At 34.4% G+C, this 19,108-nt stretch overlaps 1 protein-coding gene across 1 annotated transcript in view; it reads left to right on the top strand.

The window, feature by feature from the left end:
• Nucleotides 1–12,174: 12,174 nt before the first annotated feature.
• LOC140157366 (nuclear receptor subfamily 0 group B member 2-like) overlaps nucleotides 12,175–19,108 on the top strand; it is a 193,956-nt gene continuing 187,022 nt past the window's right edge. The window contains exon 1 of the mRNA XM_072180536.1: nucleotides 12,175–12,297. The gene's annotated coding sequence lies outside the window, so the exon portion shown is untranslated. The remainder of the gene's footprint in view (nucleotides 12,298–19,108) is intronic.

Raw genomic sequence — 19,108 nt, 5'->3', positions numbered from 1 at the left:
AAACCCCATTAAAAGCTATTAAACCAAGATAACACTCATTGAAAACAGCTCAACTGATTAAATCATATCTTCTCTGGTTAAATACACACAGCATATGTTTCTGCTTTACATGTATAATGGAGCGATGAGCTGGTATCATAGTTTCAGTTGGGGGAACGATTATAAAGCGAACGCTAGAGAACAATTCTGTGTGGGCTTTTGTTTACGAAATGAGACAAAACTCTGCTTATTGTTAACCAGCGTTCTTGAAAATGAGAAGCATGGTGGTTTGCAGACTAACACGGTTTGGAAATAATTTCTTCATATTTTTTGGTGTTATCTGTCGTTTACATATCCTTCCTAAAACACCAAAGTACGCATATTTCCAAACATCTAAATAAGCTAAAAATTTAGGACATGTTACAAAACTATATTTTCTAGAATTTTAGAAGAGTACTTTTAATATTGGCCGGTTATTTTTCACACAGCGACGTTAACTAGGCAATGTACTATTACCTATAACATACACTAAAACACCAAAGTACGAATATTTCCAAACATATAAATTAGCTAAAAATTTAGGACATGTTACAAAACTATATTTTCTAGAATTTTAGAAGAGTACTTTTAATATTCGCCGGTTATTTTTCACACAGCGACGTTAACTAGGCAAATCCCCATACTTCTAACATACGCTATACTTGTAGAGGTCACGCGTCAATGGTAAGAGCACCGTGTATTGTGTATAGGAAAACGGACAGTAACTGCAGTATGTACTATCCGTTGAAGCTAGAATGTGCTATCTACTGACGAGAGTATTATTAGTTATTATCATCCCATGTTACGTTTGTTCATGCAATACGAAAATTATCACAGGTTTGAGGTCGTTTCACACGAGGCCGCAATCAAATGTGTGATATCTATACTGATATGCACCGAAGATAGCATTGTGCTACCCTATATATCACCTGAAGATTGTAGTGTGCTATCTACTGAAGATAGTATTGTGTGATCTACTGAAGGTAGTCTTAAGATATCATTATGCTATCTACTGAAGATAGCATAACGCGATCTACTGATGATAGTATTAGGCGACCTACCGAGGATAGCATTGCGCTATCTATTGAAGATGGCATAACGCTTTCTACTGAAGATAGCATCTTTTGAAGTTAGCATTACGCGATCTACTGAAGATAGCGTTACACAATCTTCTAAAGTTATCATGTAATATCTACTGAAGATAGCATTGGCTGTATCGACTGGAGATAGTATTAGGCTATCGCCTGAACACATCATTTGATAGCCTCTTACGGCAGTATTGTGATGAAGACATATTATGTTATCTATACTAATAGCGATAGCATTGTCCATACCAACTTAATATTGTGCTATAGGCACCGAAGATAGCATTTTGCTACCCCTATCGACTGAAGATTGTATTGTGTTATCTACTGAAGATCGTATTGTGCGATCTACTGAAGATAGTATTACGCTATTTACTGAAGATATGCGACCTATTATTATCTTCTGAAGATAGCAATATGCTATCTACTGAAGATAGTATAATTCTAAAAATAGCATTTACGCGATCTAATGACGATAGCTTTGCGCTATCTTCTGAAGATAGCATTATGCTATCTACTGAAGATAGCATTACGCACAAAAATCGACTGATAGTATTAGGCGATCTACAGAAGATAACATATCGCTATCTACTGAAGATAGCAAAACGCTTTCTACTGAAGATAACATCTTCTGAAGATAGCATTCTGCAATCTACTGAAGATAGCATTACGCGATCTACTGATGATAGTATTGGGCGACCTACCGAAGATAACATTACGCCATCTACTGAGGATAGCATTATGCTATCGTTTGAAGATAGCAGTAATGCTTTCTACTGAAGAGAGTATCTTCTGAATATAGCATTAAGCTATCTACTTAATATAGCATTAGGCGATCTACTGAAGATAGCTTTACACTATCTTCTGAAGATAGCATTATTACGCTATCGACTGAAGATAAAATTACGCGAATTACTAATATGATAGTATTTGGCAACCTACCGAAGATAGCATTACGCTATCTACTCAAAATAACATTGTACTATCTACTGAATATAGCATTGTACTATCTACTGAGCACAGCACTGACGGTGCTATTTACTGAAGATAGCATTGTGTTATTCACTGAATATAGCATTGTACTATCCTATATTGACAGATGATTGTATACTATCCACTGAAAATAGCATTGTGCTATGTGCTGAAGATATATCATTGTGCTAATCTACTAAAGATATTGCATTGTGCTAATCTACTGAGATATAGCATTGCACTATCTATTGAAGATAGTATTGTATTACCGACTGAGGATAATATAATATACTATCTACTGAAAATATCATTGTGCTATCTGCTAAGATGACATTGTGATATCTACTGAAGATAGCATTGTACTATGTACTGAAAATAACATTGTAATGTCTACTGAATATAGCATTGTACTATATACTGAAGATAACATTGTGCTATCTACTGAAGATAGCGTTGTGCTATCTACTGACGATAACATTGTGCTATCTACTGAAGATAACATTGTGCTATCTACTGAAGATAACATTGTGCTATCTACTGAAGATAACGTTGTGCTATCCACTGAAGATAACATTGTGCTATCTACTGAAGATAACATTGTGCTATCTACTGAAGATAACATTATGCTATCTACCGAAGATAGCATTGTGCTATCCACTGAAAATAACATTGCGCTATCTACTGAAGATAACATTGTGCTATCTACTGAAGATAACGTTGTGCTATCCACTGAAGATAACATTGTGCTATCTACTGAAGATAACATTGTGCTATCTACTGAAGATAACATTATCCTATCTACCGAAGATAACATTGTCAACCACTGAAAATAACATTGCGCTATCTACTGAAGATAACATTGTGCTATCTACTGAAGATAACGTTGTGCTATCCACTGAAGATAACATTGTGCTATCTACTGAAGATAACATTGGGCTATCTACTGAAGATAACATTGTGCTATCTACTGAAGATAACATTATGCTATCTACCGAAGATAACATTGTGCTATCCACTGAAAATAACATTGCGCTATCTACTGAAGATAGCATTGTGCTATCTACTGAAGATAACATTGTGCTATCTACTGAAGATAACATTGCGCTATCTACTGAAGATAACATTGTGCTATCTACTGAAGATAACATTGTGCTATCTACTGAAGATAACATTGTGCTATCTACTGAAGATAACATTGTGCTATCTACTGAAGATAACATTGTGCTATCTACTGAAGACAGCGTGGTACTGTCTACTGAAGATAACATTGTGATAGATACTGAAGATAACATTGTGCTATCTACTGAAGATAACATTGTGCTATCTACTGAAGATAACATTGTGCTATCTACTGAAGATAACATTGTGCTATCTACTGAAGATAACATTGTGCTATCTACTGAAGATAACAGTGTGCTATCTACTGAAGACAGCGTGGTACTGTCTACTGAAGATAACATTGTGATAGATACTGAAGATAACATTGGGCTATCTACTGAAGATAACATTGTGCTATCTACTGAAGATAACATTGTGCTATCTACTGAAGATAACATTGTGCTATCTACTGAAGATAACATTGTGCTATCTACTGAAGATAACATTGTGCTATCTACTGAAGACAGCGTGGTACTGTCTACTGAAGATAAAATTGTGAAACATACTGAAGATAACATTGGGCTATCTACTGAAGATAACATTGTGCTATCTACTGAAGATAACATTGTGCTATCTACTGCAAATAACATTGTGCTATCTACTGAAGACAGCGTGGTACTGTCTACTGAAGATAACATTGTGATAGATACTGAAGATAACATTGCGCTATCTACTGAAGATAACATTGTGCTATCTACTGAAGATAACATTGTGCTATCTACTGAAGATAACATTGTGCTATCTACTGAAGATAACATTGTGCTATCTACTGAAGACAGCGTGGTACTGTCTGCTGAAGATAACATTGTGATAGATACTGAAGATAACATTGTGCTATCTACTGAAGATAACATTGTGCTATCTACTGAAGATAACATTGTGCTATCTACTGAAGATAACATTGTGCTATCTACTGAAGATAACATTGTGCTATCTACTGAAGATAACATTGTGCTATCTACTGAAGATAACATTGTGCTATCTACTGAAGATAACATTGTGCTATCTACTGAAGATAACATTGTGCTATCTACTGAAGACAGCGTGGTACTGTCTACTGAAGATAACATTGTGATAGATACTGAAGATAACATTGTGCTATCTACTGAAGATAACATTGTGCTATCTACTGAAGATAACATTGTGCTATCTACTGAAGATAATATTGTGCTATCTACTGAAGATAACATTGTGCTATCTACTGAAGATAACATTGTGCTATCTACTGAAGATAACATTGTGCTATCTACTGAAGACAGCGTGGTACTGTCTGCTGAAGATAACATTGTGATAGATACTGAAGATAACATTGTGCTATCTACTGAAGATAACATTGTGCTATCTACTGAAGATAACATTGTGATAGATACTAAAGATAACATTGTGATATCTACTGAAGATAACATTGTGCTATCTACTGAAGATAACATGGTACTGTCTACTGAAGACAGCATGGTACTGTCTACTGAAGAGAATGTAGCATTGTGATATCTACCGAAGATAACATTGTGATATCTACTGAAGATAACATTGTGCTATCTAATGAAAATAGCATTATACTATATACTGAATATCGCATTTTACTAGTATTATACTGAATAGAATATCGCATTGCACTGCCTTCTGAAGATAGCATTGTGCTATATACTGAATTTTACTGTCTACTGAAGATAGCATTATGGTATCTACTGATGGTAACTGAAGATAACATTGTGCTATCTACTGAAGATAACATTGTGCTATCTACTGAAGACAGCATTATATACTGAATATCGCATTGTGCTGTCTACTGAAGATAGCACTGTGATATCTAATGAAGATAACATTGTGCTATCTACAGAAGATAACATTGTAATGTCTACTGAAGATAGCATTGTACTATAGACTGAAGATCGCATTGTTCTGTCTACTGACGATAGCATTGTCCTATCATGATAATATGTTCATGAAAAAGTAGAATTCGGAGATTTTTACAGAAAATTTGAAACTTGTCGTCTGCAGTCTACACCGTGGAGAGGGCTAACAAACGCTTAAACTATAGGCCTACTACCACGTCATAGGCCTATTTGTGAATATCCTAAATCATACTACTACGTCACTTTCGTTATTCTTGGATTGGTGAAACTCGGTCATAATATAATATTATTTCCAGGCTTCCGCCTACAGTGTCAACATCCTGTATGTAAATGAATAATCAGGTTATTCACACGTAGTATATTTAGGTCATATGTACTTTCAGTTATGGTTGGAAGCCACTATTAAACTTATCGATAATCCAAAAAAACGTTTTTTGTTTTTTTTTTGCCCCAAATTTTTACGGTTACCTTAACAAATAATTTCTTGAGTAAAAAGTTTTTTTATTATTTTTAAAACTAGATTTAAATATCTAAAACCCGTTGGTTTACTTTTTTTGACCAATTTCATCAAAAATATTTGAAATTTGGGCCAAAATCAGGCTTTTTTATGATTTATTTTGCAAAATTTAGCATTTTTCAACATTTTTTTGGTGAAAATGGTCAAAATTCAATTTGGATATACTTTGCCAAATATTATTAACAACTGTCAGGAATGTTTTCTGGTCATTTTAAGCCAAACTAATGAGGTAATGAAATAAAACTTATTTACTATCTTAGCCGCTTTATAACTGTGGTGTTTTATTGGGGGAGTTTGTCATTATGACTTAATTCAAACTTGCTCTGTTGTCCTAAAAAATACAATGATTTTGGCGGAATCCAATTAGGTGTGCAAACATTACAAATATGCCAAAAAAAACACGTTTGAAGAAAATTTACAAAACTCAAGGATCGGACATATTGCTTTGGTATATTTAGCTTTACGAAAGTATACGAATTAAACTATATCATTGCTTCAAAGGGGAAATATATATATTTTAAGTCACAAAAGTCCTAAAATATTTAGGTATTTTGAAAACCTCATGTATATCTTCAATACGAAAGGTAAAGACTTTCATATGATGGTCGGTATTTCTCTTTTTCATCACAGTACTAGCTACATACACTTTAAGTACATGGCATCAGAATGATCAGATTGATCAAGTTTACTTCGAGAACTGTAACGACTGTTAAATGTTAAAAATATCTATTTTTAGTAATTTGCCATAAAGTTTGTATTATATCGTATATCGCACATTTCAAAAATATCTAAATTGTTTGAGATCAGAAGGACGGACATTCCTCGTATTCAGCAATCAATTTGGTGTGTCTGATGTGCTCTCAGTTCCCACAAAAAGTACTGTGCAAGGGTGGGTGACCGACTCAGACCGAGCCCTTAAAATACGTCCATCATTCATGAACAATTTCAAAAGTAACTGTATCATATAGTACTGACATACTATTGAAATAAACTGGTAGATTTAAAAAAAAGATATTAATGAAGACTTGATTTTGATTGCATTTACAATTATGCCATTATTTGCTGCTATCTATACTGAAGATAGCATTATGCTATCTATCTACTGAAGATAGCATTGTGCTATCTTCTGAAGATAACATTGTGCTATCTACTGAAGATAGCATTGTGCTATCTTCTGAAGATAACATTGTGCTGTTTACTGGAGATTGGATCAATGGCATCATCACGTCGGGTTGGGAATATACCTCAAACTTAGCCCCCCCCCCGTTGCTCCAATGTCAGAAAAAAAATCATCGAAATACACATTTTTGGGTGCAAAACTGTTCGGATATGTGCCCTTCCCCGACTTTGCGGCAGACCTGTTATATTGTGACCTCGTTATACCTTTGAACTTTCGACTTTTTCATACGAAATGTTTAAACATTTGATAAAACATAAGCCAAAGACCTACACATTGATGTCAATCTAGACCGACCTATATTTTTGACATCGATAACCATCTATTAACGTGATGTTTCCTTTAGGCTAATGAAAGTTGATGTTAATTTTTTTCGTCACATATTTTTGTCGAGTGATGAGGTGACACCGTCTTTCATTATTCATTATTCACTATTTATTATTCATTATTCATTATTCATTATTTGACTGTATTTAATTGTTATCTTATCTATATTGTTGATGCAAGACCATGTCAAAACATGTTCAGCTCATCTAGTCCATTTTGCAACAGATTAAAAAAGATCTGAGTTCGTTTTGATTAAAATGAAAAGAAATTCGCAATTTATAGGCCTAATCACCCAGAAATATTGTGATGAGGGAATCCTTCCACTAAAACAAACTACTAAAATGATCAGCAGGGCATATCGGACATTTTAAGAGTTTAATTTTTTATTATTTCCATCTCAAAGTTCAGACGATTAAATTTTTCATGAAAATAATAAAAGGTTTGGCCAAAATGAAACTGTGATGCGGGTGGGTGACGGGAAACTTCGAATCAACTTTCATTAGCCTTATGGGTCCTGGTGTTGTAAATGCGATGGCTATTATTACAACGCAGGTTCAATATCCGCCAAATGAACCATTAACTTTTACTTTCACACAAAAAGCAATATATATAGCGTAACTGATACGCTATATGTACTGAAATATAGATCCATTTGAGTATATTAAATGAAGGTCTTAATTATGTTTAACTCTCTCACTTCATTATATTATCATTAATGTTTTTTATCATTCATTTGTGACTTGATTAATATAGCTTTATATAGTTTTGAAGGAAAATGTTTTTGCATCAAAATCGTTCATTCTGTTGATCATCTTATTCGTCGTTGACTTCTTCGTCGTTCTCTCCTCTTTTTTCTTTATTTTCTTCTTCTTTTCACCTTTCTTCTTTTCTTCTTCTCCTTATCATTATTATTATTATCATCATTTTATTATTATTATTATTATTATTATTATTATTATTATTATTATTATTATTATTATTATTATTATTATTATTATTATTATTATTATTATTATTATTATTATTATTATTATTATTATTATTATTATTATTATTATTATTATTATTATTATTATTATTATTATTATTATTATTATTATTATTTGACTACGTGAGGCAATCACCCTATATAATAATTTACCGGTCCAATTAATCTCAAGGATTTTTATCCTCGATACGGGGCGATTCAAAACAGTGGTATTTTCAGCGACTGTTACACCACAGTGTTATACACACCGTATAATTTGTGTACTCCCGTGGCCGTATTGATCGGATAGCAACGTTTGCACAGTATTTTTTATGGGACATGGGAGCACATCAGAATGTCCTTCTGATATCAAATAATCTTGATTTTTTGAAATTCACAAATGTCCCCCCCACCCCAAAAAAAAAAAAAAAAAAGACCTAAAATGTTTAGGTTTTTTGGAGAAAAAATGTATATCTTCATTCAATACGGATGGTCAACATTTTCAAATGAAGAGCTCTGTTGCAAAAGCCCTTACATCCCCTTTTGGCTGAAATTCAGTTATTGACATGACATTATAGTGTGGGTAAAAATACACATTTTGGTGGTTGTTTGACCTTCATACCACTTTCCCTTCTGGAGATATCGTAAATTTCCCGTTTGGGAAATCTTAGGGATTTTCCGGAAATTTGAACTTAAAATGAATATATAATTTTGGGTAAATAATTTCTTGATGTATAATAGTAGCCTTGAATGTTCTTTGACTATTAAAACCAAAAGGTACTATTTTAGGGTCACTATGTTTGAAAAAAATTATTGTAATTAACGAAAGCTGTACTTCGGAAATGCTCAAAAACATAATTTTCCCGGATTTAATTAAAATTCATAATTAAAAAGGTAAATGAGATAATTCAATTTTTCTTTTTGATTTTGAAAGCATTAGTCAAGTTACATAAAGCAGTGCAAACAAATGGGCTCAAATTTGATTGCAAAGGTGGTTTCTAGTAAAGGGGTACATTTATTTTGTTGCAAAAGCCCTTACATCCACAAAGGGTACCGGTACGATATTAAAGAAATAATAAAATAAATAGGAAGGCTTGAAAATTGTACCAAAACTTTTCTTTTAGTTTCTATTCATCAACACTTTATCCGAACCCAAATTGAATCGAATCGAACAAGTAATACTTGCACAATTAAAAAAAGCTGTTTTTCTCAAAAAGTCAAAAGTGGATGTAAGGGGTTTTGAAACAAAGCTCTTCAAATGATGGACGGCTTTTCCTCCCAGCTAGGCCAACATACCGGTACACGTTAAGTGCATATCATTAGATTTGTAAAGTTTACTTCGAGGACTGGTAAATATCAAAAATATAAAAGTTATCAATTTTTAATAATAAATTTGCCATAAAATTTGTATTATTACGAATTACAAACAATCTAAATTGATTGATATAAAAACGACATTCCTTGTATTCAGAATGCAATTTGATGTGTCTGATATGATGTGCTCTCAGGTCCCACAAAATACTGTGCAAACGTTGCTATCCGATTCCTTGAATTTAAGATATATTGACCATAATTGTTATTACAACGTCATCGTCGTCGTCATCATCGTCATCGCATTGCCATCATCATCAGAAATGTCTACCAGGAACAATTCGTTATTTTGAATCCATACTCAACGTATGGAAGACCGGATTCACCCATTCAGGTAACCCCATTTAAAATTCACACTCCCTGTGTGGGAGATTAAGGGCAAGTCTTCCATAGGGGTGTGTGAATTTCAATCGGAATAGCCAAATGTTTGCTCTTCTTTTAATACGCCGGCTGTTTCATCACTGATTTATGTTTACTTTTCTGAAGGTCCAAAATGACGTGTTATCGACTAAGAACTTGGCTTCAAATTCAATCCAAGAAATGTCATGACGATAGGCCTATATGAAGTTGCCCCAGTAAAAACTCAAAAATACAAAAAAGTCCACTTTTTGCAGCAATGCGGCGCAATATCGGTTGACCCCCCTGAAATTCACCTTGCCCTCACCCCCCCCGAAAAAAATTCCTGGCGCCACCACTGCACTGTTGATATGATCCCATAATCATTCACATGCAGAGGGAACTGACAACAGCAGCAGCAGCTGCATGCAACAACAACAGCGCCGACGACTACAACAACAACGACATCAATAACATCAACAACAATAACATCAACAACTACAACAATAACATCAACAACAACATCAAACAGCAGCATCAGCAACAACAACATCAAAACAACAACAACAAACAGTAGCAGCAGCAACAACATCAAAACAGCAACAACAAACAGTAGTAGCAGCAGCAACAACATTAACAACATTTAACTATACAACAACAACACTGAACATCATGCACCATAAAGACCCACCCACTATCCTAATTAGCCACATAACAATATCCAAATTATCCCAAATATCCAAGTTATCTGAAATATCCAAAATATCCTCAATAGGCCTAATCATATTCAAATGATCTCAATCAAAATAATCCGAATCAGCCTTAATAATATCCAAATTATCTAAAATATCCACATTATTCTAATTAGCCACAATAATATCCAAATATAATTATCTGAAATATCCAAAATATCCTCAGTAGGCCTAATCATATATTCAAAGGCAAAATTATCCTAATTAGCCTGAATAATATCCAAATTATCTTCAATATCCAAATTATCCTAATTAGCCACAATAATATGCACATTAGCCATAATAATATCCAAATTATCTAAAATATCCAAATGATCAGAAATATCCAAATTATCTGAAATATCCAAATTAATATCCAAATTATCTGAAAAATATCCTCATTAGGCCTAGGCCTAATACTAGGCCTATCCAAATTATCTGAAACATCCAAATTATCTGAAATATCCAAAATATCCTCATAATTAGGCCTAAGAATATCCAAATTATCTGAAATATCAACATTATCCTAATTAGGCCTATAGTCATAATATTCATATGATCTAAAATATCCAAATATCTGAAATATAAAAATATCCATATTTTAGCGTTGATGATATCTGAAATATCCAAATACTAGTATATGAAATATAAAAATATCCATAATAGCCGTAGGCCTATAATTGATAATATCCAAAAATATCAATAAGTGCAACAATTATTATCCAAGTTAGGCCTATCCATAATAATAACGTCCCCGCCCGCCTCCTTTTTGGCCGCCGCCTCCTTTTATTTACTATTTACTCTTCAAAAAAAAAAAAAAAAAAGAAAAAGTTTTTAACTGTTTTTCCTACCCTTGCACAAACTCTAAACCACCCCAAACCTTACTACATGTATACCAACCCACCCAAGCCCAACTAGCCAAACACCCTTGCCCCAACCCCCAAAAGGTTTAGGTTTTACTAAAGTAAATTAGTGAATCTCAATCTACCAACTTTAAATACAAGTTGTGATGAATGTTAAGTCGTATACAGACTCCGAGTATTGTACGTACACTATTGTATGTACAATATGTACGTTATTTAATCTATTGCCATTCTATTTCCAGTAATGTTTAAGTTCTAACGAATGTTTGATGACGAAAAATCGATAATATGTTACATACAATATCTAGCAGAAATATATTATCGATTTTACGTCATCAAACATTCGTTAGAACTTAAACATTACTGGAAATAGAATGGCAATAGATTAAATAACGTACATATTGTACATACAATATTGTACGTACAATAAAAAGTCTGTATACTGCTTTAGTAGATATTCGTGAATTAGTATTTACTATGTAGGGGCTGCTGCATGTTTCCATTATTTTTAATGAATGTAAATACTTTTCCCATCCATCCCAGACCATTCCCGTTTTATTTGTATACATTCAATACTTCCGCGTCTACAAAATACACGAGTGTAAATTTCACAATCCATATTCAGGGGCCATGCAATTAATCAACTTGTTCCAGTTTCCGCCAATCACAGTACAAAAGTTGACATAATGAAGGCCGTTTAACCAATCAACGAAGCGCTTACTAAATAGGTCAGGGTAACGAACTTGGGAGCCGTGGGGTTTCCACTATACTATTCATAAGGCTGCCACATGTTTATGTATGGTGAATTTGTGTCATTCAATATACGTGCTGTAGCGCTGTGGAGTACTATACAACCGATTTTCGCAGAGATCTGTCCATTTCTGCCAATTTTTGGAATAATTGGATATATTTACTGAAGGTATGTGTACTTGTTAATGATATCATGCAGTATGTATCGTTGATTTGGTGTTAAAATACTGCAAAATAGCAATTTACGCGATCTTTGTACTGTGCTGTGGTAGCTCATACAAGAGTGCTGCCTGTGCTGTTATGTTTACAATACGGGAGTGGATTGCCGAAGCCCTGTGCGAGCGTGTGTGTACATTGCATTGAAACGAAACAATATACGTTCATTGCCAAATAAAAGTATATTGTCAGCAGTATTAGATAATTTTCTGTCAATTTAAAACTCAGGGTTTTATCTTGACCAAATATATCGCTGTGTCTTAACTGTTTAGTTTGAATTGTACCGCAAGGTCGTTTCATACAAACTGTACTAGCGAAGCGATGTCAGTGACCTCAGCGGCTTAAGACGGGGTTGCTGATTATGCTCGCTTACCGCACACGTACGCCAAAGTACGGGTCGCTAAAATCCTGACGTCAGTGAATATTAATACTGGTAAACTTCGGCCTAGAAAAAGTATTCCATATAAAGACAATAGTCAATTTTACAGTCAGTGGAAATTATTGTTTGCTAGGTTATGACATGAAAATTACAGCTTAATTTAGATTTTAGAATATAGGTTTATGACAGAACTACATCAGGACACTCCTGTATATTTCCATTATTTTGGTGGCAGGAGAGGGATTTGGTTCTCAAAAAGCCCCTCTCCCAGCACGCAGTTCCTTATAAACCCTTGCATGACCTTTTAATTTCTTGGGTATAAAAAAATCACACCCTATTTACTTGAAGTCAAAGGTTGAGCAATGATCTGACTTGGGTGTATTGAACTGTGTCATTGGAAATGGTGCTATTTTGGATTTTAAGGGGGATGATATCAAGTGAGAAAGGAGAGGAGAGGAGTATTAGGTCTACAAAACAAATGCAAGAAGGACCACCTTAAAAATATTGATGCAATGTCAGTTTCATAAAATTATTAAGATTACCGCATATCACCGCAACCACATTAGTTCCTACGTATGAATATCCACTCGTACACATTAGTTTGGTTTAGGGTTTGGTTTAAGGCATTGGCATCAATCCGGGGTGTCCCCAATGGCCCACCTTTTGGCACAATGACTACTTTTTGAAAATTTGGGCCAAATGTGCCCCAACATTTCAAGATGGATTGACGCTAATGGCTAGTAATGGTGGGAGGAATAGGCCGGAATAAAAAATTATGGATTATAAATTTGAAAAAAAAAATGTATAGGCCTACAAATAGAAAATGCGAATTTTATAGGCCTACACATTTCATTTTTGCACCACATACCAGTGGCAGTAGGCCATATTGTACATAGGCCATAATTTCTTTGTCATAGACCTACAGACTGTAGTACAGGGTGTATGCTTTGTTCCAAGCTAAAATTCTTCTTTCCCTGAAGGCTCCTGACCTATGCTAAATATTTACTCAGGATGTCAGAATATTGACCTGATTATATAACTCCTAATGAGTTGGGTAACATTAAAGGGACAACAAAGAATGTCTGCCAAGGTCACTTTTGCTCTGGCCAATGACTGGACATTGGTCATTTATGTATAACAAATGTAAATTAGGCTCAAGGTTACTCAAATGTCAATAAGTCAATACCAGTATAAGTAGGAGACCTGGTCATTGATTAGTTTATAATCGAGATTCTTCGCAATCTTGCAGTGGTGAATACATGATAAACAATAATAACTTAGTAATTATTTGTACTGAGAAAGCCCTGGCAAGTATGAAGTAAAGCTTCTGTGGTTGGTGACAAATCAAATTAATCATTCAAGCCGGGGGGGAGGTGGTGGGTCTTTGGGAGCTGACGGCATACCGACCAAGTAAAATGGGGGACTTTTGGAGCTGTGAACAGTCCAAATCAAGGGTCTTTCTTGGCTTTCTGGTTGAAAATCGCCTGAAAAACCCTTTCAGAGCTGAAATTATCAAAATCAAGGGTCTTTCGGAGCTCTTTTGGTCAAATATAGGGGGTCTTTCGGAGCTGCGAAATCCAAAAAGGGGGGTCTTTCCGGGGTAGGGTTGCATAGTTCCAGTGGCACCCAGTCCAAATGTAATTTGAGTATCCCCCCCCCCACCCCGGGCCTAAAAGAATAGATCTATGATCTATCAGTACACTGAATGTAAGGTCTTTTTTTTATATATAAAAGCCATGCAAAATTAAAATGACCACATGATGAAATTGATAGACACAATTTATCACAACTTCAAAGATCTAAAAATGATCCAATAAAAAGTTCAGTAAATTTGAACACACTTTTACTAAGCAATTCAGCACACAAGGCCTACCACTGTATACTATTACTACATCAGTACTACATAATTATATTCTGCATTTTTATTTGCATTTATAATGCATTATAAAAGTAACATTTATCAAAATAACATACACTGTACATTTATGTGTATCATTTTACTATCAGTCTGACTGACTATGATATCTATTTTGGTATTTTGGTTTGATGTAAATTGCCAAATCTGATATCAAAAATCTATTTTAGTAGCACTTTGAGGATACCTCGGAACAAATTATGAAGTAAGATAATTATTTTAGAGTTAACAGTTGCGCATATATATGAAAATCTTGAAGAACACACCCGATTTTATTGTGACTTAAAGGGAACTATTTTGTCCGAGTGATGCAATCAAAATATGAATAAAACAAATAAAAAAGCAAGTTTTCTTTGTTGTCCTTGCCCTCTGTTGAAGTCATTGCAGTATTTATGGCTTCCTCTAGCAAGAATTAACACTGTTAAATTGTTTTCTTCAAAAGTGAATCCATACATGCACCCACACATTTCTTGTTAAGCACTCAGTAACATGATATTTGAAATGCCACAAAATTGTGTAATTTTTTTGGAGAATTGCAAATAATCGGAAGAGGGCGGGAGCACTCAAATAGTTAAGTGACTTGTAATGAATGTGTTGCCACAAACTTTTGTTAAAAATGCCATCATGTATTCTTACACGATATTAGGATTGGGCTTAGGGTTGGGACTTGGGATCAGCGCTGCATACACGACATAATTACATGAAGGATCGACCCAAACTTCAACATGGGGATCTTTCAGGGTTAAAATTGTCTGAAAAGTAAGGGTTTTCAGGGGGAAATGATAAGAACTGGGGTCTTTCAGGGTCAAATTTATAAAAAGGGGTCTTTTGGTGCGAAGTTTTTTTTATCAAAAATAGCGTAAATGTTTGAAGAAGCCTAGGTCTTTTGGTGAGGATTTTGTTTTTAGGGACAAAATATATGGGGTCTTTGGGGATGATGGATCGTTAGAGCTGCACATAATGCAAACTCTAATGTTGCATCCCTCCATTTATAATAAAACTAGCCATGGATGAGTCTGAATTCAAATAAGGGATATTCCAGTTGAAATCCATATACCCACTGGAAGTTGACACCAGGTAGTGTGAATTTAAACAGTGGGAGGTACCTGAATGGGTAACGGTAACTCTTTTTGAAACCTACACCCCCAGTGTAGGGAGGGGGTGTAGGGATTTTAAGTGGAATAGCCCAATAATCCAGTTTGTTTTCGCCAGCCCATTCGGGGCTGGTACCTGTTTCAGGTTTGGGGTCAGTTTACTCAAGAGATTATATTTTAGTGGTATTGGAATGATTTTTTTTTTTTACTTTTTGTGGTTAAATTTTTTTTAAATATTTTAATTCGATTTGTTAGGAAAAGTAAGTATGTTTTGCCGCTTCAACGAACTAAAACGCAGTGAGTATTACCAAAGTTATGTTTGAACTAATTAATTATGACTTTAAAAGTTTAAAGGCCTAAATGTAACAATAATAGTTAATATATATAGCATCATATGGTCAGCAGAAGAAAATCTGACATCACCTATGATGTCATATCAGTGTCCTTGACCGGGGTCCTTACTCCTTGACCACTGAACCGCGTGATATCATGTTGATAACAGATCTATAGAATCAAAATCTTCATCATATCCTCGGATCATATCACAGATTCTCAACAATCTGTGATCATATGGACCATATTGATGTGAAAGTAGTTATCTATCATATCCTGTGTCGGTTTATGGATAAAATGACTCAAAATGTTATTGATGAAATGGTTGCTATCATAAACATCAGTTTTGTCTTTTCAACGGAAAAATCCGATGCAAAATAAAGTTTTTAGGGCCTAGCTATAATATGGGCATAATTTATGCATATAGTATTGAACAATGTACCCCATTTGACATGCACTTATAGATAAATAAATTGTCTTACTTTATTAATTTAATAACTTCTTTATTATAAATAAAATGACACATAACTATTTGATTCATAAAATTACATTCAACAAAATGATTGAAGAGAAAACACACAAGGCACTAGGCAGACTGTTATAGAATGGAGTATGTAAGATGCCATGTCCATAGCTTCGCAGGAGTTTCCGACTAGCAATCAACATGATCAGCACATTCAGAAAAACACAGTTTAAGAGTGAAGATTGTAGTGAGTAACCAGTCCTTTATAAATGTGCTGGCCACTATCTATTATAATATAGTAGGCTTAAACTATACATTGTAATTAATTAAGTTATTTTAAAATAAAATGTAAGTTAACTCAAACCGGCAGTGTATATCGGCAGGTTCGTTTTGCATACCTGCATATTGCATATTTCTAGAGTTTCTTAGTGGTGAGTTGTAAGCATCAAATGTTGCAAGATTGGACATATCGTAAACAAAATATAAACACATATGATATAAACACTTTTCTTTGACCCTGGGCAGACATCTCAAAATTTGTGAGAGATGCTATAAATGTGATTGGATGACTGTACAATGCTCGAGCTCTGTGTTATGAGTGTGAATTAATTTTCTAGGTGTCTGCATCTCAATTTGGAAACACATTCACTCTTAAATGATTCAGTCAGCATCACCTTAACATAAACTATTTCATTTGTCCTTGCCTCCTTGGCAAATATTCTCCAAAATAAAATATACACATTGTTTATGTCAATTATGAGTGTAGATTTGTGAAATCATATCCCATAATACCTATCTTTGGTTGGTCTATGCTTATACCACGGTGGAATGTCCCACTGAATGATGGGACATAATATGAAATCCAGATTTTTGAACTATGACTTCACACCATACAGCCATCTAAACATGCCAATTTTGGAAATTGTTGGAGTTCAAAATATATAACCTGAACCCTAACATTTGGTGAAGCGTTATTGGGGACGGGTATAATTTAAACTTAGTATCATAGGCCTATTATTTAATACTAGGGGACACGGGACGAGGTATCTTAATTTTATTCATGGATGAGTATTCATGAACTGATGAGGTAGGGTTGTTTTTCCTTCAATGTAACATTTGCATTGTTAGTCTTTTCCCAGTCTTTAGGAAAGTCCTCCCTTTTCTTTTATCTTCTCAAACATGTGATTATGAGGGATAAACCCCTTAGAAAAGACTTGGAAGTGATTCTTGTTACTTTAATATCAATAAACTTAATTAGGTCTATTTTTTTCCTAAAGCATTCCAAAATATTTGACAAATCTTGAAACTAAAAACAATCTGACAAATCTCAGAAATTGAGGAGGGAGGGTACGAGAACCAAAGCATTTGATTTTTTTCGCCCAAAATGGTGCCATACAATTTATAAAAGTAAACATTTGATAAAAAGGTGAGGCTGCCTCTTTTTGTTATTCAATTCTTAAGGGGCTCATCAGTAAAGTTACTTCCTGTTTTATAGTTGAGAACAAAAATACATTACTTGTTTGCAATGATACATTTGTACATTTTAATTCAAAAACGAAATGGTAGATAAACCATGCACATGTGGTTAGAGGAAAGTGTTTCTTTGGATAAAGATTAATGATCATATGTAGCCTTGGGGAGGTCCATTGAAACTGTTAAGGTGACAGTGCATCTACTACATATATCTTGGGTTCTTTTTTCCCCAATTTATATTATCGGTTAAAACATAACACTCATTAACCTATTAAAATCAAAAATATCAAGAAATTAAATGGAAATGCATATAACACACCCATCCACCCCTCCCCATCCACGCCACCACCACAAAGTTCGCAACCACATCACCAAAACATGCTCTCCAAATAATGCAGCTTATACTCCCCACTAAGAAACTCAAAAAATATGCAGTATGCAGGTATGCAAAACGAACCTGCCGCAGTGTATATATCGAAAGCAGTGAAATCGGACATTCCTAAGCGAAGATATTGAGTTCGTAAGTTCTGGTATTACAAAATTGGAAATTGAGATATCGTGGGTAAAAAGCTGAAAAGACAAAAAACCCAACGACAACAACAACAACAACAACAACAACAAAACAAACAGACCAGAACAATTTGGAGTACATGTAATGAATTAAAAGAGTTGACATGAGATTAGGAATTAATGTTTTCTGCTGTTTCAGTGTGCATGTTCTCATCGTTGATGGTTTGGTGGACTGTCATGTAGATGTAAGCGTGATCCTAAAAATGCCTTTCACATTGACCAAAACTAATTACAAGACCTCTTCTACATTGAGGCTGGCTTTCCTTTAAAGGAATTTTTATCAAAGATGAGTTGCAGCATTTGGGCAACATGTTGTGTAAACAAACCACAACTGAACAAGATTGATTCTGGTTTCCTGAACCCAAACCACATCCATCTGTGACCTTTTCACATGGCAGATAGAGTTCTAGTCACTAGGATCCACAACATGCTCATCTATCAGGGGTGCAGTTCTTTAACCCCAATACATTTGTACATTCATTGAATGACCTTTGAAAATTTGGGTACAAAAACTCATACTCTGCAACTTGAGGTCAA

Source organism: Amphiura filiformis, chromosome 7, assembly GCF_039555335.1.
Source record: "Amphiura filiformis chromosome 7, Afil_fr2py, whole genome shotgun sequence".
NCBI lineage: Eukaryota > Metazoa > Echinodermata > Ophiuroidea > Amphilepidida > Amphiuridae > Amphiura > Amphiura filiformis.
The sequence above is the reverse complement of the archived record's forward strand: the minus strand, read 5'-3'. Positions and strand labels throughout refer to the sequence as shown.